Below are 24,504 nucleotides of genomic sequence, written 5' to 3'. Positions count from 1 at the left end.
CAACCCTAGTTAAAGAGTTTAGCCGCTCATAGAGTCAAAGCACATAAATACGTAAAGATAAAACTCCATTGAAGAAAATAAGGTCTCACAAAATATGACAAGATGTTCAACACTTAATTCCTCCTTGCCCTAGCCATGGCCTCTGATCTTCGAATTCCAGTAGTGATCGTCAACTCCAGCCGAGGTAGTGCTTCTGCTGCATCGTGGTGGTAAAGTGATATCTCCTACTGATCCTTAAATAATGGGAGCAAGAGAACTCTTTTGGAAATAGAATCCTCCTTTCTTTCCCCAACTCTTAATTTCCTTTCGTTTAGGATTCTATAATACAATCCACGTGCCTACTAAAGGAAAGTCATAGGTTGGGTTCAACTCCTTCCAAAATCAGGTTCTATAATCACCAATGAACTTTGCCCTGCCCAAAAATTGGGCCACGTGCATACATGCAATCATATAAAAGTTAAGAAAACTTAATTCAATTTTGATCATGCAGAATTCTCTAGGCTTCATATATTCAAATTGCGCTTGACAATTTTAACCACAGGTTCTTCTTTGACACCAAATAAAATTTGACTTCATGCTTTCTGGATTTGACGGCCAAAACGTAGTTACCTTCATTTTTTCCTGCAAAAACGATAATCCAATATAATTGATGAAAGTTATAATAATCATAGGCAATTAAGCGCATTTTAGGACTAACAATATGTGATATGGGACTTCCATGTGTCAATAATGTGTGCTCATCAAATACCCCCAAACCTACATTTTGCTAGTCCTCGAGCAAGAGAAATAAAATTAAGACAATGAAAAAGAACAATAATAACTAATCCTTTTTCGGAGGAGTCCGATTGCATTTAGCATATGCAACAAGCCTTTAAACCCCTAGGTTGCCCTAGTGGACGAGTTATAGTCTCGTGAAGGTTTGCCGTGAATATACCCACAAAATTCTTAAGAAGATGACACTCCATTAGAATTCCAAACAATAGTATATGGCCTCTCAAAGTAACTGGTGTGAGTGTAACACAAGTTAGAGGCAAGATATTTCATTCATTAACAAAGTTAAGCAAGTGAACATTCTAATCAGAATTAGCACAAAAACTGTTCCTCCCACATATATCTGGATAGAAAGAAATCACAAGGCATGCGTGTAAAGTGAAAAGTCACACAAAGATGTTCATTAACCTCGAAAACAATACACACACTTTCAATGCCTCAATACTCATCAAAATGCTTATATCAAATTATAGCCCCTCCCCTTTATTCATATTTTTTTTCTTTTTTTTTGCTAATTTTTTTTTTGTGTGGTCGTGCAATTCCTTTGTCCCTTAAGCTTTCTAATTGACCCTTGTAGCGAGTTTTAGGCCAGTGACACCCAAACCAGACGGCTTAAGGGCATTAGATGTACGTAGATAACACCCCAACGGACTTAATCACTCAAGTCAAAAAGGCTATGAACCCAAGCTAACCACATATGACAATCACGGAACTCTCCACTGTTTGACGCGAACACTCACTGCTTACTGAGGCAAGAGGCCCGGTTACTAAGTGAAAAGCCCGAAAAGCATGCACTTTATTCATTGTTTTTTTTTGGGGAAAGGATATTAAGCATTCCAATAAGACATTTGACTCATACTGAGGCATCAAGAATATATGTACGGCATTCGAGGTCAATTTCAAATCTAAGTGTGATAGTGCTTGTGCAAAGGCATGTACACAAGTGATTAATCACTATCCAAACATAGGTGATACGAACCAGGTAGGTGCCTCTCATCAATGCCTATGTTCGCAAGCTTAACTCTATCAATGAATTCATATCAAGACTCCAACTTGGGCAACAATCAAACTAGCACTAATTGAAAACCAACGACATCATCGGAAGTCAAAATCAAGCATCTATATTTTTTTTTCAACTTTTACTTTATTTTTTTCGTTTCTTTTATTAGAGAAAAAAAAAGTTAACTATGGAGTCTATGCACATAACAAACACAAATAATAGGTGAACCCTCCCCCAAACCTAAATATGACAAGTCCCTGCGGGTTCGACCTCGCACTTGCATTACTATACTTCGGTACGATTCGTGCGCTTGTGAGTATATTAAAATTGCACATCAAGTTTTTGGCGCCGTTGCCGGGGACTTAATTATTTTTTTTTAGGAAATCTAGAGATTTGAATTGATTTCACTCTTCTACTAGTTTAGTTAGCATTGGAAAAAAAAAAAAACGTTCATCACGTGCATTTGCTATACCGTGAATCTCTGATTAGTAGTAATTGCTTTTTGTCACTAAGTATTTTTGTGGTTGGTGTCACACAGTAGAGCTGCCTTTTTATTTGTTTTTATCGGCCTAGATTTCCAGGTCAGCTACAAGTGCTTGATTGAAATAATTTTGGGAACCACTATACTTACCATACAACACGGTGGTTGGAGTTAGAAGCAACAAGACACAGGTTATTCTCTAATTAATCTTAATTTACTTTTGCTGTTGATCTGTTTTTGTTTTCTTTATCAAGTACTTAGTAAGTTAGTGTTTGAAAAAAAAATATATATATTTTCATTCTACTCACTGTTTGCTTATCATAATTTACTTTTGTTAGTGCTTTTAACAATAAAATAAGCTACTGTAGGTTTTCATTTTGCTAAGTAAAGCATCAGTAATCATTCTTAAAGCCTAGAACTTCTTGTCTTGAAAAAGAAGAAGTTAACTATGGAGTCTATGCACAGAACAGACACAAATAATAGTTAGCGTCAGAAACTTATGTTGCATTTTTATTTTTATTTTCGGTTGTTTCCCTTATTTGCTTAGTTTCATTCATAAGTTTATGTTCGGTTGCCGTTCGAAAAACATAGAATTAATACCTCTTGATCTGGAAATTGAGAGAACCTTTCGACGCAGCTTAAATATTCAAAGAGTAGAACATAATCAATTAAAAATGACGGAACTTGCAGAGGATATAAAACCTCTAAGAGAGTTGTTCTCACCTGTAACCACAAATCCTCCTTCTTGTATTGTGTTACCCACGACAAATGCGACACATTTTGAGCTGAAACCTCACATAATACAACTTCTTCCTCAATTTCATGGGGTTGAACGAGAGGATCCATATATGCATGTTAAAGACTTTCTTGAAATTTGTGCTACCTTTAGGTTTCAAAATTTTTCTGAGGAGTCTGTTAAATTGCGCCTTTTTCCCTTTTCACTGAAAGATAAAGCAAAGGCATGGTTAAATTCTCTATCCTCTGGCTCAATCACTTCATGGGACTCCCTCGTTAAAAAGTTTCTTTCAAAATTCTTTTCAATGTCTAGAACAACACATCTAAGGAGGGAGAATACTGATTTTTGTCAAGAAGAACATGAAAAATTTTATGAGAGCTGGGAGAGATTTAAAGATCTTATTTTAAAGTGCCCCCCTCATGGTTTTGAAACATGGAGACTTGTCCAATTTTTCTATAATGGTTTAACTCAATCTAATCGCAATATGATTGAATCAATGAACGGTGGTAATTTTTTTTAAATCTTAGGGGGGAGGCAGCTTATGAGTTTCTTGAAAAATTTTCTAAGAGATCTCAACAGTGGGATTTTACTTCTCATCAAGCCAAATCAACTTCCACACCTAAGAGAGGGGGATTATATGAGGTGAAAGAAGATTCAGATGTGAGAGTAAAGTTAGATAATCTTACTCGAAAGGTTGAGGCGTTAGATTTAAGTAAACTATGGAGTCAGCCAATCAAGTTCAAAGTGAGGTGTGTTCTCTTTGCGGTAGTCACATGCACACAACACAAACATGCCCTTCCATTATTGGATATTCTGACAGCTATGTTGAACAAACGAACTTAATAATTATGGAAAATCATTTGGTAGTCCTTTTTTGGAAACATACAACCAAAATTGGCGAAATCATCCAAACTTTTCATGGCTTCAGAACCAACCTTCCACAAATATAGGTGGGCAACCTTTTCATTCACAAAACCAATCTCCCCTAGGTTTTCGTCCTCCTACACAATCATATCCTGCTCAAACTCAGCCTTTTTATGCTCCAACTCTTGTGTCTCAATCGAACTTCCAATCTGTTGCACCACAACAACAATCATCCTTAGAGGACACTCTTAAAGCATTCATGGCTGAAATGAAAAATACTACTCAAGCCATTACTGAGATTAAAAACTCCACTCATATAGCCATCACTAAACTGGAAAATCAAATGGGTCAATTGGCTAATCAAGTTGCAGAGAGAGAGAAAGGGAAGTTTTCGAGTCAAACTCTAGTGAATCCAAAAGGGTAGTTTTCTATAGGCACCACCTCTACTTCTTCAAACGAGCAACACCATGTTCAATCAATCATCACCCTTAGATCTGGAAAAGAAGTTGATAATAAAGTTAGTATGCCAACAGAGGAATTAGCTGAAGCTGAAAAAGAAGAGAATCATGTTGATCCTACTAAAGTTCAAGAGTCTATTTCTCCACCACTTGTTAGGTACTTTGTCCCTAAAGCTCCTTATCCTCATCGACTAGTAACTCCCAAGAAAGGTACACAATTTGGAGACATTCTAGAAGTGTTTAAGCAAGTGCAAATCAATATTCCATTCTTAGATGCCATTCAACAAGTGCCCTCGTACGCTAAATTTTTAAAAGATCTAGTCACTATAAAAAGAAAGACAAATGTTCCAAAGAAGGCATTTTTAACTGAACAGGTTAACTCCATTATCCAATGCAAAATTCCAATAAAGTATAAAGACCTTAGTTGTCCAACAATCTCTTGCATAATAGGTAACCATCATATCGATCGGGCTTTGTTGGATTTGGGGGCGAGTGTCAATTTATTACCTTACTCAGTGTACTCACAGTTAGGGTTAGGAGAGTTAAAACCTACACAAGTAACACTCCAATTAGCTGATAGATCTGTCAAAATTCCTAGAGGAGTCATTGAGGATGTTTTTTTATTAAGGTTGAGAAATTCTATTTTCCTGTGGACTTCATAGTCCTTGACACTCAGCCTGTCCAAAACTCTAGTGGGCAAATTCCTGTTATTTTAGGGCATCCCTTCTTAGCCACATCTAATGCTTTAATCAACTGTAGAAATGGTGTGATGAAATTATCATTTGGTAATATGACTGTCGAGCTAAATATTTTTAATACAAGCAAGCAACCACTAGATGAAGATGAGGTTAGTACAATTTGTATGATAGACACTTTGGTTGAAAATACTTTTGTTCAGTCAAGTTATGAGGATCCCTAAGAAACTTGTCGAGCTCATTTTGGATGTGAATTTGACATAGATGAATCAATTGAGTAGGTTAATGCTTTATTAGATGCTGCCCCATTAATGAGCATTGATGAATGGCAACCAAAAGTGGTTCCTCTTTCACTATCTACATCACCAGCACTTCCATCTATAGTGGAGCCTCCTAAGTTAGAACTCAAACCATTGCCAAACACTCTCAAATACAAATTCCTTGGCCCTTGTGAGTCTTTACCAATAATCATAGCCTCTGATTTAGATGATACACAAGAACAAAAATTGTTGAATGTCCTAAAAGAGCACAAAGAAGCAATAGGGTGGTCCATAAATGACATCAAGGGAGTTAGTCCTTCGTTAGTCATGCATAGAATCCATTTAGAGGAAAATGTTAAAACTTCACGTGAGCCACAAAGGTGTCTAAATCCTGCAATGCAAGAAGTAGTTAGAGTAGAAATTCGCTTTTAGATGCTGGTGTTATTTATCCAATCTCTGATAGCAATTGGGTGAGTCCTGTTCAAGTTGTTCCTAAGAAATCGGGTGTGACGGTACTAAAAAATGAAGACAGTGAATTAGTTCCCACTCGTGTTCATACAGGTTGGCATGTTTGCATAGACTATCGAAAATTAAAATCCATGACACGAAAATATCATTTTCCTTTACCGTTTATTGACCAAATGTTAGAAAGGTTAGCGGGACATAAGTATTATTGCTTTCTCGATGGTTATTCTGGTTATAATCAAATTTCCATTGCACCGGAAGACCAAGAAAAGACTACGTTCACATGCCCTTATGGTACTTTTGCCTACCGCCGCATGCCATTTGGACTATGCAATGCACTAGCCAACTTTCAGCGATGCATGGTTAGTATTTTTTCTGACATGGTAGAACATTTTTTGGAAGTGTTTATGGATGATTTTTCAATTTTTGGATCTTCTTTTGATGAATGCTTACACCATTTGACCCCAGTGTTAGTGCGATGTAAAGAAAAAGGTCTTGTGCTTAATTGGGAAAAATGTCACTTTATGGTTAAGCAAGGAATTGTGTTAGGGCATATCATCTCACATAAAGGTATTGAAGTGGATAAAGCTAAAATTGATTTGATATCTAACCTTCCACCCCCACGTACTGTAAAGGAGATTAGATCATTTTTGGGTCATGCGGGCTTTTATAGGAAGTTCATTAAAGACTTTAGTAAAATTGCTAAACCTCTATGTAATTTGTTGGCCAAAGATGCCCCGCTTGTGTTCAACGAGGAGTGCCTTCATGCTTTTGAGAGATTAAAAAGTGAGTTGACCTCCGCCCCTATAACTCGACCACCTGATTGGAATGTCCCTTTTGAAATTATGTGTGATGCCTCTGATTACACAGTAGGCGTTGTTTTAGGACAACGTGTCAATAAGCTCCCTCCTATAATTTATTATGCTAGTAAGACGTTAAATGATGCACAATTAAACTATTCCACTACAGAAAAGGAGTTGTTAGCAGTTGTTTTTGCGCTCGATAAGTTTAGAGCTTATTTATTGGGTTCTAAGGTCGTAGTCTTTTCGGATCATGCTGCATTGAAGTATCTGTTGTCTAAAAAAGATGCTAAATCTAGATTAATTTGATGGATTTTGTTACTGCAAGAATTTGATATTGAGATTCGAGATAAAAAAGGCTCCGAGAATGCGGTAGCTGACCATCTATCTAGATTAATTGTAGAGTTCACCGAGAATTCATTGCCCATCTTTGAAACTTTTCCTAATGAATAATTGATGCATGTGTCTCAATTATCTTCCCCTTGGTTTGCAGATATTGTAAATTATCTTGTAACTGAAGAAATACCTTGGCATTGGCCCAAACATGATAAATCTAAATTTTTATCTAAGGTTAAGTACTTCTTTTGGGATGATCCATACTTGTTTAAATATTGCCCAGACCAGATTATTAAAAGGTGCATTCCTAAAAGTGACCAACAAAGTGTCATTTCTTTTTGTCATGATTATGCATGCGGAGGCCATTTTAGCGCTAAAAAGACGGCTGCAAAAACAGTGAACCCTAATAGGAAAGATTGGTCTTTACGCCTTAATGACGCATTATGGGCTTACCGTACGGCATTTAAAACTCCCATTGGAATGTCTCCTTACCGACTTGTCTATGGCAAGGCATGTCACTTACCTGTAGAACTAGAACACAAGGCATATTGGGCTACCAAAAAACTCAATTTTGATCTTGACAAGGCAGGTGTTCGCAGGAAGCTTCAACTTCTTGAGCTAGAGGAAATTAGGGATGATGCTTACGACTGTGCCAAATCATACAAGGACCATATGAAAAGGGTTCATGATCAAAACATTTTAAGAAAATCTTTCACTTCTGGTCAAAAAGTCCTTCTTTATAACTCTCGTTTGCATTTATTCCCAGGCAAACTTCGTTCTCGATGGTCCGGCCCTTTTATCGTTCGCACTAGCTATCCGCATGGGGCAGTTGAAATTGAGAATCCTAAAGATGGTTCCGTGCCTAAAGTGAATGGGCAGCGGTTGAAACCATTTATAGAATTGAAAACCCCAGAAGTAGAGGAAATCCTTTTAGAGGATCCTGTTTATCAAGATTTAACCATTTAGTTTACCCAAAACTGGTGATCTTTGTATGCTACTGTACATAACTCGTTGAGATTAGTATTTTCTCTTCTCTTATTTTTATTTTATTTTTTTGTCTCATTCAATATTTGTAGGCATTCTTTTCTTTTCTTGTGTTCCCATAATTTCTTTTGCAGGAGTCACATAGTTCAGTCTTATTGCGCTTATCAGGTGTATCCTATCCTCTCTCACTTTTATGTTATAGTCTATTTTGTAAGCGCTTGCATTCATGACATTGAGGACATGTCATATTTAGGTTTGGGGGAGGGTTCACCTATTATTTGTGTATGTTCTGTGCATAGACTCCATAGTTAACCTTTTAGTTTTCCTAAAAAAAATAATTAGGTCCCCGGCAATGGCGCCAAAAACTTGATGTGAAATTTTAATGTACTCGCAAGCGCACGAATCGTACCGAAGTATAGTAATGCAAGAGCGAGGTCGAACCCACAGGGACTTGTGATTTTTGTATAGGAAAACTAAATAATTTTAAAGTGATTAAATCCTAACCTAGTTGACAAAAAGTTGTGATTAATTTTTAAACTAAAAGTGAACAGTAAAAATAATGAACAAAACTATCAAAGACGAGAAAATTGAAGTTTCTTTTTAATGAATGGAAAAATACTAAGGTTTCGGAATCCACACCCATTAACTAGTATCATTAGATATTCATGATCATTGACTTTACCCAAAATTTCTTCATGATAATCTGAAAGCTAATTTTGTTACCACGAAAAATATCATCGTGAAAGTTCATCAAAAAGTCGAATGTTTGATCCTCTCCGCTCGCAAATATAAAACCAAATCATAAAATTGTATCCACTTTTAACAAATCACAATAAATATCTAGTTTTATAGTTAACGATGAAAAACCAGCTTTTAATGCTAAAGACAATTCCAAATCATGAGAAAAACATGATTGAACTCATATCTAGAATCTATCCCTAACAATTGATTTGAAGTAAGAACAATTTAATCAAAATCAAACCACATATTCAGGTAAAATTAAATCTCATGAATATATAAATAATAATCGTTAATGGGGCTTCATCCTCAACCCTAGTTAAAGAGTTTAGCCGCTCATAGAGTCAAAACACATAAATACGTAAAGATAAAACTCCATTGAAGAAAATAAAGTCTCACAAAATATGACAAGATGTTCAACACTTAATTCCTCCTTGCTCCAGCCGTGGCCTCTGATCTTCGAATTCCCGTCATGATCGTCAACTCCAGCCGAGGTAGTGCTTCTGCTGCGTCGTGGTAGTAAAGTGATATCTCCTACTGATCCTCAAATAATGAGAGCAAGAGAACTCTTTTGGAAATAGAATTCTCCTTTCTTTCCCCAACTCTTAATTTCCCTTCTTTTAGGATTCTATAATACAATCCACGTGCCTACTAAAGGAAAGTCATAGGTTGGGTTCAACTCCTTCCAAAATCAGGTTCCATAATCACCAATGAACTTTGCCCAAAAATTGGGCCATGTGCATACAATCATATAAAAGTTAAGAAAACTTAATTCAATTTTGATCATGCAGAATTCTCTAGGCTTCATATATTCAGATTGTGCTTGACTATTTTAACCACGGGCTCATCTTTGACACCAAATAAAATTTGACTTCATGCTTTTTGGATTTGATGGCCAAAACGTAGTTACCTTTATTTTTTCCTGCAAAAACGATAATCCAATATAAGTGATGAACGTTATAATAATCATAGGCAATTATGCGCATTTTGGGACTAACAATATGTGATATGGGACTTCCATGTGTCAATAATGTGTGCTCATCACCTATGATCTTGTTTTTGCAAGTAAATTGGAACTACAACTCTTCGAGGCCACATAATACATGCAGCAACAAACTACAAACCTAAGTTGCATTAGCTTGAGCAATTAGCCTGTCTTTCTAAACAGGATAGTCCTTAATCGAAATGGATACATGATGTTCAAAAACTTCCATCACCAAAAACTTGCAAGCACCTTGTTTCATGATGCATTATATTGAAATGGAACCTGGAAAGCTGCTGTGGAATTGTTGATAAAACCGGCTCATATCTCTATAGCCAAGTAAGAAAAACCATGTTTCAGCTTTCACTCAGCATTTAAAGATATCTGAAAGCATTAAAAATTTAGATAAATGGGTAAATACAAAATAGGGTCTATTATATTACCACCTGTAAGTTTTGATATAAAAAAACTAACTCTGTAGACACCTCCCTGAAGCGGGGCATCGCCATATAGATTGATCGTTGCTATTTGTTTGTTTGCTTTCCACTTCATAAACCAAGATCGTAGATATTCCCATGGCTAGGAACATCGCCACATGATAACGGTTATCATCAAAACAGAGTCGCCACCTAGTTTATAAAACTAGGAAAAACAAGTAGAGATTCTGGGTATGGGAGCCAAAAGTACAACGAGGGGAAGGTGTTAGGCATCCTTCTTTGCCCAGTCATGAGATTGGCCCATAGTTATTCAACATAAGATTAATACATGCACTATTTAATTCCAACACGTAATCTGTTTATTAGTCTTTAAACAGTTAAAGGTGAGCTGAGACTGTAATTGATAGCATGCATAAAAAATAAGCAAAATAAAACAAACTGTCCCAGGGAGATGGATCTCGCAGCCGGTGAATGGATGTCACGGTCTAGAGATCCTCCTGGTTTGGATGTATTGACCCAGGGATTGATTCCCTAGCCGATGTTCTTCCTCACACCAGAACAGACGATTATCAGAAAATCAGACTATGATAGTTAGTATGCACAAATTGAAAGTAAAACAAACCAAAGGCCCCTGGGCCTCACCACCTTGATCCCTAGTGGCTTGATTGCTTCGGATTGAGTGTGATTGACTAATTGCTTCTTGAAAACCCTATGGTTAGGGTTTGAACTTCGGAGGTTTGATCGTCAGATTTCTACTGCCTTCGGAAGGTTAGGGCTTTTGAAGAGGGGATATGAGAGAGTAATTGTGCAGAGTTTCATGGCTGGAGAGGGTGAATTGATGTATGAATTGTGTATATTTTCGGAACCCTAAGGGCTCTTTATATAGGCAATTGGTGACTCACTCCGGCCAATCAAATGGCATGAATCAAAAAGGAATTCTAGGGCAACAAGATCTCTAGACGAATCAGCTGCGTAACCCGAACGCATCGAAAAAAGGCTACTAGGGTTTTGGTGATCGGATAAAATGATTGACAGAACATTCCAAAATTTGGAAAATAGACGATCCGGCGGCCGTGGAAAGGATCTGGCGGCTGACGAATAGATTGCATGGCCGAATAATCGATCTGGCTACTGAGGAATCAATCTCTCAAGGAGATTTTCAAGCAATGGGCTTCACGGGTGAAGAATTGATGTTGAGGTCGTGAGATCGATGTTACGGCCGACAGATGTATTCTCCTGGGATAATATATTTCTGTCTAGAAGGCTATATGGCTTTCTATTGGGTCCTCTAAGTGGTTCAAAGTTCTTACCATAAGTCCATGGGTTCACGAGAAGTCAATCAGCTATCACAGTATCCATATCATCAACGGGATAGTCCCTAAGGTGGGACTTGAAATAATCGTTAGGCCAAATTGGGGTGTCTACAGATGCCCCTCTTTGACTGAACTTAGACGGATCGCGAGACATGTTTAAGTAAGAGTCAAAGCTGTAAAAGCAACTCAATTTGGTCCAACCACTATTCCAAGGGTTTTTTGAAAAAGGTTTTTGTTATGGTTGAGCCAAGAGGCTGCCTACGTATTCCACAAGGGAAATTCAAACCAACCGTAGTTCGGAGGGCAATAAAGAAAAATAAAAAGTTTGGAGGGTTAGAAATAGAAGACGTACCTTCGGGCTTTTAAGGCCGTAGTGCAAAGTACCTGGGCTATGCCAGGATTTTGGCGGAGAATAGTTGAAGGAGCATATGGCTGTGGGGGAAACTTTGCGAAGAGCGTCCTTAGAATTTTGGGGTAGATCAATACACAGTGGATGAGTCATTTGCTTTTCTTGATCATCCTTACTTTGATTGAGGAGAGCTCGGTAGGGTAGCCAATCCTTGCGAATGAGCTTGATGGAATAGATGTAATTGGGGTGGAATCCTCACCATCTACTGGGGATGAATCGGACGCCGGTTTTGAGATATGGGGTGAGACCCAAGCCATCTTCCGGAGATGAGTTGGATGTCAGTTTTTTGAGATATGGGGGGCGCAAGTCGATAACTTGAGCACAGAGCATTGAGATGAAGAAACCAAGGCGCGGAGCTAGTTGTAATATTGAGGCGAGAGCGTGAGGTGTCTGACAGAATTGAGGCGTAGAGCCAGTTGCATTCATAAGGCGGGAGCCTAAGAAATTGAAGCTTAGAGTTTTGAGGTGGTTGAACACAAGCGTAGAGCAGATTGGATTCTGATGGTCTGTTCACGGAGCTTTCTCATCATAATATTTTTTTGGCATAGAGCCAAAAGATCAAGGTGTTGGACCGATCAATAAAATCGAGGCGTAGAGCCGGTTGACTGTAGGATTGACCTGTTTCATGAGTGAGGGAGAGATGCAAAATATGTATATGTAACAACCCTGATTTTTAGTAAGTAAAAATTTCGTTAAAAATTTGAATTTTATTTTAATACTTGGATTCGCTTCCAAAAAAATTCTTTTTGTATTTCTAAAAATCTGTCATAATTAGATTTTAGTCTTTTAAAATTATATTTCTTGGCTAAAGATTCTACTTGGCAAGTATAGTTAGATTCTAACCAATTAGTTAAAGGAACCTAACTACCAATTCATCTAGTTACTTTCTCCTAACCCTAGATGAGCCTTTTGAACCTCCTTGAACCTTTTGAACCTTTCAAACCCTAATGAAACCTTTTGGACCTAGGTTATTATATGCATATACATACACATATATATGACTAGTTAATCAAGTCATACTTGTCATCTTGGATCTTTACCCATTGGACGATAAAAGTTAGGGAAACTTTTATCCATTGGACAATAGACTTTCCATTAAAAAGATATCTATGCTAGATTGTTAAGTACAAGGATATAGTTATATATAGGTATATATACACATGCCTAAAAGGATATATAAACATTATTTAAGTAGATATTACCTCACCCTTTTATCCATTGGTCAATAACCGCTAGGGAAATTATTACCCATTGGATAATAGTATTAGTCTTACCAACAAGTACTAGGGTTTTATATAATAATCATTTCCTAGATTTCCCATGTGATGATATATTTGTATAAATATATATGTGTGTACTTTATAATATACCCTAGATTTTCCAAAGATACTCTAAGTACATAATCTTGTATTATAATGAAACATGTGCCAATTTGGACTATTTTAATGGGGAATTTTGATCTTGTAATTTTTTTTATTAGATACTTGGAAATCTTACTAGATTTCATAGTACTATTATATATATACTTGGACTTATATATTTATATGTATACTTATAATATTACAAGGTACACATGTGTGTAATAGAATAGTTTAATAGGAAAATCTTGGCCTTAGATCACATAGTATCTTAAGTACAATTTTATATATGTTCATTGTACATGGAAGTGTGTGTGTATGTATGTCTATATATATATATATATATATATATATGTAAGAGAGAGAGATAGAGAGAGAGAGAGAGCCGAGAGGAGAGAGGGAGAGAGATATGGGAAAGATTTGGAGGGTACCATGACATGATCTTCCAACATACTTTCATTGTCCTTATATATTTACCTATTCACACAATCTTTGAACCATCACCCTTTCTCCATCAAAATCTTCCATAATCCAATCCAAAGTACTAAATCTAGCCATGCAAGCCTAGAACTAGATCTTGATCTTTCAAAGAAAGCATGACAAGTTGAATAAAAAATGAGATATGGAGAGAGAGAGAGATTTCGGATGAGAGGGAGAGAGAGGGAGCCTTGGCCTATAAATAGCAAGCCATTTCAAGCTTAAACTCACACCTTCACTCCTTGCTCCAACTTCTCTCTAGAATTTCTAAGCTTTCCAAGTTCCAAAGTTCAAGTTTCTTGAGTTTTCTTGAAGTTCTTGAGAGCTACCACCAAATCACCTCCAAAAACCACCCCTAGATCTTTAAAGTAGTCTAGTTTAGTTAGCAAGGTTGTTTCTAGGAAGAGGAAACCCATCTCTCTTCCTTTCGAAGCAAACCGAAGCCGTTACGCCGCCGATTTGCAAAACCGACGACCTATTCTCAAAACCAACCAACCGCCAAGAAGTAAGGTAGGATTGCTTGTTCACCAACTCTACGTATAGAACCATATGTTAGAAAGTAGAATGTCCTTACTCTTTAGTTCGAAGTATAACTTGAAGTATTTTTAAGTAGATAAGGTTATCTATCGATTATTATGTTTAGAATGCATGATGGTTAACAAACTCGTTTTGCTAATGGTGGTATGAACATGTTGAATAATGAACCTTTACTTCAATAAACATGTGTTGTTTTGAATTTTCCACAAAAGAGGAAAGAATGGATTTTTGAAAGATAGAAACTTATCGCTTGTTTAGAAGTATTCGTATTTTGATCTTTATGATGGCTATGAGTTTGCATATATGAATTGCTTGTACTACTTGTGGTATAATATTGAGTTGGATGATCTTGTTAATTAGGATTCCAATGAATGATTTATGATTTCATGTAAAGTCCTACCGCGGAGTCTATGCATGAAAACGAGACACAGAAATCAAGAAAGTTAGAAACATGACACCTAGGGTGTGTTAATGACAAGGCGTGTTTTGAAAAGGAGAAAAAGTTTTGAAACCCCAATGTGGCCGGACTTGCCCATTGTGGGAATGTGTGTGTGTGTTCCAATGGGAATCTAGAATAGTGGAACCATTGTGAGGTTTGTGTGTGTTCCAATGGGAATCCGGATCAGCGGAACCATTGTGAGGTTGTGTGCGTTCCCATGGGAACCCGGAGTGGCGGAACCATGGTGAGGAATGACTTGGTTATCCGCGGATAGGAGCCAATGCAATTGTGTGCCAATGGGAACTCGGTGCGCGGAACCATTGTGAGGATACTCAGGAGACCGAAACGGCGGAACCGAGGTTGGGTGTGTTAAAAATGATTTTTTTGAAAATATTGATTTGGTAAGTGATAAATGGAGACACGGTCCACGACGAGTCACGTAGGAGAAACTCAGAAAACCATGGACACAAACGATAGTTGGTTAGCGAATGTGGATGTGTCATTGTGAACTGTTTTGTTAAATATGCGTGTTTTATGTGGAAAACGTTAGTATTACGATCTACTACTTGTAAGTTAAGGGTTAGTGGGTATGGATTATTCTATTGAGCTCTCGTAGCTCATGGTGTTACCTTTGGTGACCTTGACATATTATACTGGTGGCGACGCTGGTATAATGTGTCAGACCTTGTAGATGAGCAAGATGAACAGTACACCATGGAGGCCTTTGGTGCTGAGGAGCTGGCTATGATGGAGGAGCAGGCAGAGCTGTAGTAAGGAACCATAGTTTCCCTCCCTTTTGTAATGAACGTACTCTTATGGAGGTTGTGATGTAATAATGAGCCAGACTCTATTTTGAAGTTGCAATAAAATTGTCTATTTGACGTACCCTAAATTCGGGGCATTACAGTATATGTGATAGTGAAGGTTAGATGTAAAAAGATATGATGATAGTTATGCTGACTCGATGTGATTTATGCAATATGTGCACGGGCCCATGCGTGTGTGTTTGATTTAAGCGTAGAGCTTCTTTCAAGTTCAGGACTTGATCATTTAGAGCATAGAGCTCGAGCATTCAGATGACAGAATCTGAGCATTCAAAGTACAGGCTTTGAGCATCTAGTACGTAGTGGTTGGGCATTCAAGCGTAGAGCGTGAGCATTCAAGTGTAGAACTTGAGCATCCAGTACATAGTGGTTGAGCATTCAAGTGTAGAGCTTGAGAACAGATGATATCTTGTTGATTGGGGCAGCGTAGAGCCGGTTGAGGATTGCTACGGCGTAGAGCCAGTTGAGTGTTCGGCGTAGAGCTGTTGAGTGTTCGGCGTAGAGCCGTTGAGTGTTTGGCGTAGAGCCGTTGAGATGGTAGGCTTGGAGCCGCTGAAATGGTGAATACGGGCGTAGAGCCGTTGAGATGGTAGGCTTGGAGCCGCTGAAATGGTGAATACGGGCGTAGAGCCGTTGAGATGGCGAGCGTAGAGTTGCTAAGGCGGTGAATACAAGCATAGAGCCGCTGAGGTGAGTAAGTATAGAGTTGTGGTGTTGACGGGCTTGGAGCCGCCGAGTTTGTTGAACATGGGTGCGGAGCCGCTGAATTTGCTTGATAGTGATAGGCGTAGAGCAGTTGAGTCGTTGATGGTGGTGAATATTGCCGATAGCAAGCGTATAGTTGCTGGGATGATGAGCTAGGGATTGCAGGGCGAGCTTAGACCTGCTGATGGTGAATGTGGGCTTTGAGCCGTTGAGTGGCTTAATGGGGTATGAGACAGCCAGCTGTTGATTGTGAGTCGTTGATAGTGAGCTTGCGAGCTTAGAGTTCTTGAGTGAGTATGGGCATAGAGCCACTAGGATAATGGGCTTGGAGCCACTGATTAGACGGACTTAAAGCCGCTGAGATGGCGAACACGGGCGTAGAGCCGCTGAGATGGCGAACACATGTGTAGAGCCGCTGAGGTGGTGAAGCTGCTGATATGATGAGTTTGGGGCTGTAAGGATAATGGGGTTGGAGCCTGTTGAGTGGTGAATATGGGCGTAGAGCCTGCTGAGTGATTAGGCATAGAGTTGCTGAGATGGTTAGCTTTTGAGATGGTGGTCATGGAGATAAAGGAGCTGCGGAGCTTGAGTTTGGGGTAACTAGAATGCCGGTGCTTGAGATCCCATTTACTTGGCGATGCCCCCAAGGCTGATTAGTTTGTTGTCTCTGTTGGTCACGGACCCAGAATTCCATAATTGCTTGAGTTGGTGTATTGAGCAAGATCTGATGCTGTGGGCAAGCGCCCCGAAAAATTTCGTTTGTAAAAAATCGGGTGTGGCCCTTTCTCGGAAAAGCGCGGCGAAGCGCTTCGATTCAGAGTCGCCACTCGGGTTTTAGCAGTGAAAGCACCCAAGGAACCGAACTCGAAAACGTTTACCACATTTGCTTGATTTTGAAAAAGGCTTGTAGACTGGTCCGTCGTCACCTTCGATATCTGAGGTTCGGGAGCCAGGTTACGAGAGGGGAAGGGTTTTATGGCACCCCTCTCGCCCAATCCGGAGATCGGTCTCTACTCGGGCGTTTTGTAAGACATTTGCATTTTTCTCTCATTCGATCATTTTTTAGCCAGTTAGGGTGGGGGAACAATTAACGGAAGTTAAAACTGTAACAAGTTGCAATTAGGTGACAAAATGTTTATGGATGATTTTGCTTGCAATGCTAAATATAGATTGAGAACAAGCACTGAGCAACTTGAATAAAGTGAAGTACGCTGCCCTAAAGGAACGTAAACAGGTTCTGTCAGCATGCACTGGCCGAGCCACTGCATGCTGATTGGACATGCGCACGCCACCTCATAATTGGCGTACTCCACTTTTTTGGTTGCTCAGTCTTTGTTTGCAATCCTTTGGACTCTGGAAAGGGACCAGCGCACACCCAGGACAAACCACGCAGTTTAATAGAACATAATATATACAGTTACAGACAAGAGAGATGGCTTCAAGCCAAGAAAAGTAGCATAATACCCCAAAAACAATGTGGGGATATAAAGAGGCCAAGATTAAACTAAGATGCAAGGGCCAGCCACTGGATCGTGATATAAACTGCCGTACGCCAGAAATGGAAGGTCGTACGCCAGTTTTGTATGGGTCCAATGCTTAGCTTTTGCATCATTTGGGCTCTGGAACATGACCAGAAGGATCCTAGAAGCCTTTTGAACAGACAAAGAGTAAGCAGTAACTACCACATCTAAACAGTTCTAGATATACAGAAAGTAGTAAACTGGTTATTTAGCATGCTAAGGTGATTGACAGAAATGTGAGATGACAGAAATGATGATTCATGATCCCCACGCCAGTAGCGCTCGTACTGCCATGACTGGCGTACGGCATATATATACTGGCGTGCGCCAAGTTCCACCTCATACATTTGTCGTATTTTACCAGTTTGAGGCCAGGACTAGTATTACTTATTAGCCTGGGCCTTACTGGTTCCCCTCAGGGGTCAAAACAGAAAGGGACACAAAGGTGGTATACCTTTTTGTTTGAGGATTGAAGGTGGTATTGAACTTAAAGCTTGGAGATGGAGGCTTAGATGGTGACTGGATATCAGTAGGGTGTATGGAAGTGGGTTGCTTTCCTTTCTCTTTCAATGGAAAAAGAGATGAAGAGCAAGAAAGAGGGAAGAATGGAGCTTTTTTTCTTAATGAAGCTAACCTTTTGCAAATGAATGCAAGGGGAGTATTTATAGAGGAGAGAGTGACTGAGATCAGTTGGGCAAAAGGGCTGTTTGGCTGGTTGCTTGAAGAGGGGAGCCTCCCATGCATTAAATGCATGGGACTTGCCTTGATGAGGGGTGTATGAGAGAGAGGGAACGAGCCTGGACGATATAATCATCAGGGGCTACTGTGGCCGACGTCAGGGTGGCACAAAAGTCTCGTCCATGTGGCTGAATAAAGTTGATTTGACTGGGATTGACTGGCGTGCGCCATTATACTCTGAGTCAACGGTAGATGACCGACACGTGGCAGCTAACTGGCGTACGTCATAAACGTACTGGCGTAAGCCGGTTGGGTTTTGCTGGGGCTGTTTGGCTCTGGTTTGAAGGGTTTGAAAGGGGTTTGACAGAGGTTCGGGATGCTCAAAGCTCAAACACACCATTATCCTCAGACTGTTCTCGACCAAAATCATCATTGGGGAAATAAAAGATTGACAAATAACGTTATCTGGACAGTCCAGAATGGGGTGTCTACAGAAGCCCCCCTTTGACGGCACTTGAAGCACCATTGACTGGAGACAAGTAACGTCAAAGGTTTTCTAGACACCCTCTTCGAGGCTATTCAGAATACGTGAACTTTAAAAGACCTGTTTGATTTCAAGTTGGGGCGGATAGACCGCTGCTTTGTTGTCTTTGATGGGTGAATCACGCAATGCGAACTCTCCTGGGGAACGATCCTTTTTGCAACAGCATCGACTCTGTTGGGGAAAGCAGACTGTGAGACGGGTGGACCGTCGTTGATTTGAAACTAGACGGATAGATCGTCATTGATTTGAAATTGGATGAGTGGATCGTCGTTGATTTGAAACTGGACGAGCGGATCGTCGTTGATTTGAAACTGGACGAGTAAATCGTCGTTGATTTGAAACTGGACGAGTGGATCGTCGTTGATTTGAAATTGGACGAGTGGATCGTCGTTGATTTGAAATTGGACGAGTGGATCGTCGTTGATTTGAAATTGGACGAGTGGATCGTCGTTGATTTGAAATTGGACGAGTGGATCGTCGTTGATTTGAAATTGGACGAGCGGATCGTCGTTGATTTGGACGAGTGGATCGTCGTTGATTTGAAATTGGACGGGCAAACTGTTGATGATTTGAAATTAGACGGGCGAACCGCCGTTGATTTGAAATTGGACGGGCAAACCGTCGTTGATTTGGTAAGGGACTGGCAAACCGTCGTTGAGGGGATCAAGCTATCCTTGGCACGAATAGTTCCAACAATCACGGGTAGGTCGCATCAGGGAGGTTAAATTCCATCTGTTGGGAATCAGAGCCAATCTCCTTATCAAGGACCATCCGAGACAGAGCAATAGGACTGCTGGAAAATGTGCTCTAAGCTGGACTGAAGTAGAGGTAGTCATTCAGAATGGACGGACCATCGTTGAACATGGATGATGGATCATCATTGAGGATGACTCGGGAACCATCGTTGATTTGAGACGGTGGGTCATCGTTAAGGACGACTCGGGAACCATTGTTGATTTGAGACGGGGGTCATCACTGAAGGACGACTCGTTGAACCATCGTTGATTTGAGACGATGGGTCATCACTGAAGGACGACTCGTTGAACCATCGTTGATTTGAGACGGTGGGTCATCACTGAAGCACGACTCGTTGAACCATCGTTGATTTGAGACGGTGGGTCATCACTGAAGGACGACTCGTTGAACCATCGTTGATTTGAGAGATTGAAAAGGACGATATTTTGATCTTGATTGATGGATTTGAAAAGGACGATATGGTTGATCGTCGTTGATTTGATTGGAAGGGACGACATGGCTGATCGTCGTTGAAGGATTGAAAAGGACGGTATGGTTGATCGTCGTTGATTTGATTTGAGAAGGGACGACATGGCTGATCGTCGTTGATTTGATTTGAGAAGGGACGACATGGCTGATCGTCGTTGATTTGATTTGAGAAGGGACGACATGGCTGATCGTCGTTGATTTGATTTGAGAAAGAACGACATGGCTGATCGTCATCGATTTGATTGAGACGGGTAGCACAAGCCATTGTTGCTTTGAATTGTATTCTGATTGCCAAAGTGTGCTCCAGGTGCTAGTGGAGCGGGACTGTAACGCTCCGAATTTTGGGTACGTTAAAAGGGCATTTTATTGATAACATCAAATGGAGTCTGGCTCTTATTACAACAAATACTCTCACAAGAGTTCAATATTTACACAAATGAAGGGGGATTCTAGGGTTCCTAACTGCAGCTCCTCAGCTCCTCCATTCTTGCCAGCTCCTCAGCTCCAAAAGCCTCCACGGTGATCTGCTTACCCTGATCATCTACAAAATCTGACACATTATACCGGCGTCGCCACCCATATAATATGTCAGGGTCACCAAAAGGTAACACCGTGAGCTACAACAGCTCAGCAAGATAATCCCATACCCGCAAACCCATAACTTACAAACTAAGCTATAATACAACATCAATTCCCACATGATAAGTATATACACAGACACATCCACACTCATTAATCATCTATCGTTGGTGTCCAAGATTTTCGGGTTTCTCCTACGCGACTCATCGTAGACTGTGTCAACAATTTCATTTACAAAACAACCTTTCAAAAAATCGTTTGCATTGGCTCCGTACCGCGGATAACCAAGCTACACACCCAACCTTTTTAAAACGTTTGCATTGGCTCCGTACCGCGGATAACCAAGCTACACACCCAACCTTGGTTCCGCCGCACCGGGTTCCCAAGTATCCTCACAATGGTTCCGCCGCGCCGGGTTCCCATTGGCACACAAAAATATTTGCATTGGCTCCGTACCGTGGATAACCAAGCTACACACCCAACCTTGGTTCCGCCGCGCCGGGTTCCCAAGTATCCTCACAATGGTTCCGCCGCGCCGAGTTCCCATTGGCACACAAAAATATTTGCATTGGCTCCGTACCGCGAATAACCAAGCTACACACCCAACCTTGGTTCCGCCGCGCCGGGTTCCCAAGTATCCTCACAATGGTTCCGCCGCGCTGGGTTCCCATTGGCACACACACAACCTCACAATGGTTCCGTTTTTCCCGAATCCCATTGGAACACACACAAAACACACGCCACACAATGGGCTACCTCGTCCGGCCACATTGCGGTTTTCAAAACATTTCACCTTTTTCAAACATTTCTTTTACACACGTACACAACTCACATAATGCCACCCAAACCCGGTCATTATGTTGTTTCAAAAATATTTTCTTCCTCGGAAAACATTTCCCTTCATTACCACACCCTAGGTGTCATGTTTCTACTTTCTCGATTCTCGTGTCTCGTTACATGCAAAGACTCCGTGGTAGGACAAACGTAAGCAAGAATCATCCTAACAAGATCATCCAATTCTATATTACTTATCACGCTTAATCACTACCTATAGCATAACGCCACATGTACGGACGCCCTTGGAGTGTATCACTTATGCTTTATTCAAAGCACAACGCCACATGTACGGACGTCTTTGGAGTGAAATCACTTATGCTTAATCACACCACAAGTAATACAAGCAATTCATATATGCATTAATCATCTTAAAGATCAAAATACAAATACTTATAAACAAACGATAAGTTCTATCTTAGTAATTCAAAACGACAACGTAAGTAAGTAATTAGGAAGTAAGTAAGGATTTCCTTACAGTTCTTCTAGGCGGTAGTCGGCTACGGAAGGTTAGTCGGCTACAGAAAGTACGTCGGTGGTCGGGCGGAGTAACTTCCTACGGTGGTCTCCGGTAGCTTCGAAAGAGAAAGGTTTCTCTCAAAACTTCTACTTGACTATTACTACTACTACTTTTGGATCGAGAGGGTGGTCGGGTGGCGGTTTAGTGGCGGCCTAGGTTGAGTTTCTTGAAGAACTCAAGAACTACTCAAACATGAAGAACAAAAGAAAGAACAAAGAAAGAACACAATTTTTCTAGAGAGAGAAGTTGCTAGGTGAAGGTGTGAGTTGAATGGCAAACATGGGGTGCTATTTATAGGCAAAATTCTTGGCTCTTCCCCTCTCTCTATGGCCGGCCCTCTCTCTCTCGAAATCCTCCATGGATTTGCTCCATTAAGTCATCAAATCACTTCACATGTCAAGCCATGCCTTGTCCAATCCAAATCTTAGGTGTAAGGCTATGTAATCAACTAAGATCTTAGGCTTTTTATGTCACACCCCATCCCGGAAAACACCACACTAAATTATTTTCCAAATGGGATGGACCCACACCCTGGCCCTGCTCATACAGTAAATAAAACACCAGCCAAGCGTCCAACTCATAAAAAAAACTTAACTTGCATATATACTGAAATAACTGTCATACAAGACGTGCCCACGTATATTTACAACATATACAAGCTCCAAAAATAGGCACATAATCAAAAGAGTCAAAAAGCTAGACTTCTATATACACAACTCCTGTCTAGACTCTGCAGTGGACCCGCGTGCCATCACGCACCTGAAAAGAAAACACTGTGGGGGTGTGAGCTATCAACTTGCTCAGTGAATGCTCTTATCCGTAATAAGAGAAGCAAATAAGACAAGTGCTATCAACAATTTAAATAAGAATATTCAGCCCACAATAACGTTCCATTACGTAATAATCATAACGCCACTAAGGCAATTTCATATCAACGCCACTAAGGCAATACTCTTTACGCCACTAAGGCAATAGTCGTCACGCCACTAAGGCAATATTTATTCACGCCACTAAGGCAATATTCAATAACGCCACTAAGGCCATATTATAACGCCACTAAGGCTTTGACCATATTCTCGCTTAGGAGCTCAAGCCAAATATTAACCATTTCAATACGAAAAATAACTTCACACCATGTCTCATCTTCTGCTATTAAAAATAAGAACACCCACCTCGAGGTCCAGCCAAAAAGGTACCAACACGAGCTCACTCCCTACGTGGAGTCGCGGTGCTCGTTGCCGCTTCCGAACCTGGCGAGGAACACACAAATCCACACATGTGAATATGAAGTTCAAATCGAAAGGAAATAACAACAAATAACTCAAATACTCCTCCCCACAGTCAAGTGTCGCACATGATTTTCAGCTATAACAACCATAAATGAATATTTCAACACTTATAAGCTGTTTCAGCACTTTTACATTTAATTTTAGCATTCCGTCTCAAAGCTTGACAGTTTAACAGGAAATTCAGCAAGTATCAATTATCTACAGCAGTTACAGAGGTAATTTCCAGCGTCAAGCACACAATTCCTGCTCCTAAATAACCATTTTCAGCATTCTAACACAGTTTCAGCAATCTAAAACTCATTTTTCAGCACAGGACATGAATTTTCCAGCAACTAATACAAAATTCCAGCACCCAATTCTCACAGTTTTAGCACCCAAAATTCAATTTCCAGCAGCTATACACAATTTTTAACACCAAAAGTACCCAATTTCTGCAGCTAGGTTCACATTGGCAGCATATAGAATCACATTTCAGCACACAAAAAGCAATTTTTGCACTTTAAATATACTTCACTGCTTCGAAATCATAAGTTCAGCACTTGATTTCTAGTTTCAGCACTTCAAGGTACGTTTTTTACCAGCAAATTCACATGTCCAACTACAATAGGAGTAGGTTCCAATCATGTCCTTCCATTCCAACCAGCTAATTAGGTATTATATATTAATCTCACCAAAAATATTTAGTTTAAGTATCTAAGAAATCTATTCTCAGCACCAAAAACTTGTGTTTGAGTTTCTTAATTCAAATCCTACACAAACCCTAGAGTTAATTAGAGAGGAATGTAAACAAATCATAACACGCCCAAATTAAGAAGAAAATTAAAGCACTTACCACAAACCTAATTCTTTTTTTTTCTTCCCTTTTCTTCTCTTTCCCCTCTTTTTCGTTGCCTCTTCTTCTTCTCTGTTTTCTGATCTCCCCTTGTACGTTCTTTTTTTTTGTTTTGTTTTGCTTCTTTTCATTAGATATGTGTCACATACACACACATGCACAACAAATGCTTTCCACGTGCACACACAGCACATGCCATCTTTTTTTTTACGGTTACATCCTTATAGTTTAGGAAAATCACTTTATAAACCCTCACACACAAATATAATTAAATTAACTCTACTTTATGTTCTACTTTTATTATAAGAGCAGGGTCTCACATTTTAGGTGAATCTAGGTAATTATAATCTAGGTTTAGCTTGTAGTCAAGGTCTAAGGCTAATAAAGGCTAGGATTGTGTCATAAAGGTCCATCA

The 24,504-nt window shown here is 39.8% G+C and overlaps 1 long non-coding RNA gene and 1 other non-coding gene across 2 annotated transcripts; both read right to left on the bottom strand.

Moving 5' to 3' along the window:
* Positions 1 to 3,308: 3,308 nt before the first annotated feature.
* Positions 3,309 to 3,414, bottom strand: LOC131309006 (small nucleolar RNA R71). The gene has a single exon (XR_009194680.1). It is a non-coding gene; the product is annotated as a small nucleolar RNA R71 (small nucleolar RNA).
* A 19,120-nt stretch (positions 3,415 to 22,534) lies between these two features.
* On the bottom strand, positions 22,535 to 24,160 carry LOC131307799 (uncharacterized). The gene is made up of 3 exons (XR_009194232.1): positions 24,090 to 24,160; positions 23,141 to 23,218; positions 22,535 to 22,741 (listed from the first exon to the last, which is right to left on the bottom strand). It is a non-coding gene; the product is annotated as an uncharacterized LOC131307799 (long non-coding RNA).
* Positions 24,161 to 24,504: the final 344 nt, after the last annotated feature.

Source organism: Rhododendron vialii, chromosome 11a (genome assembly GCF_030253575.1).
Source record: "Rhododendron vialii isolate Sample 1 chromosome 11a, ASM3025357v1".
Classification (NCBI taxonomy): Eukaryota; Viridiplantae; Streptophyta; class Magnoliopsida; order Ericales; family Ericaceae; genus Rhododendron; species Rhododendron vialii.
Note: the sequence above shows the minus strand (reverse complement) of the source record. Positions and strands in the feature narration are given on the sequence as shown.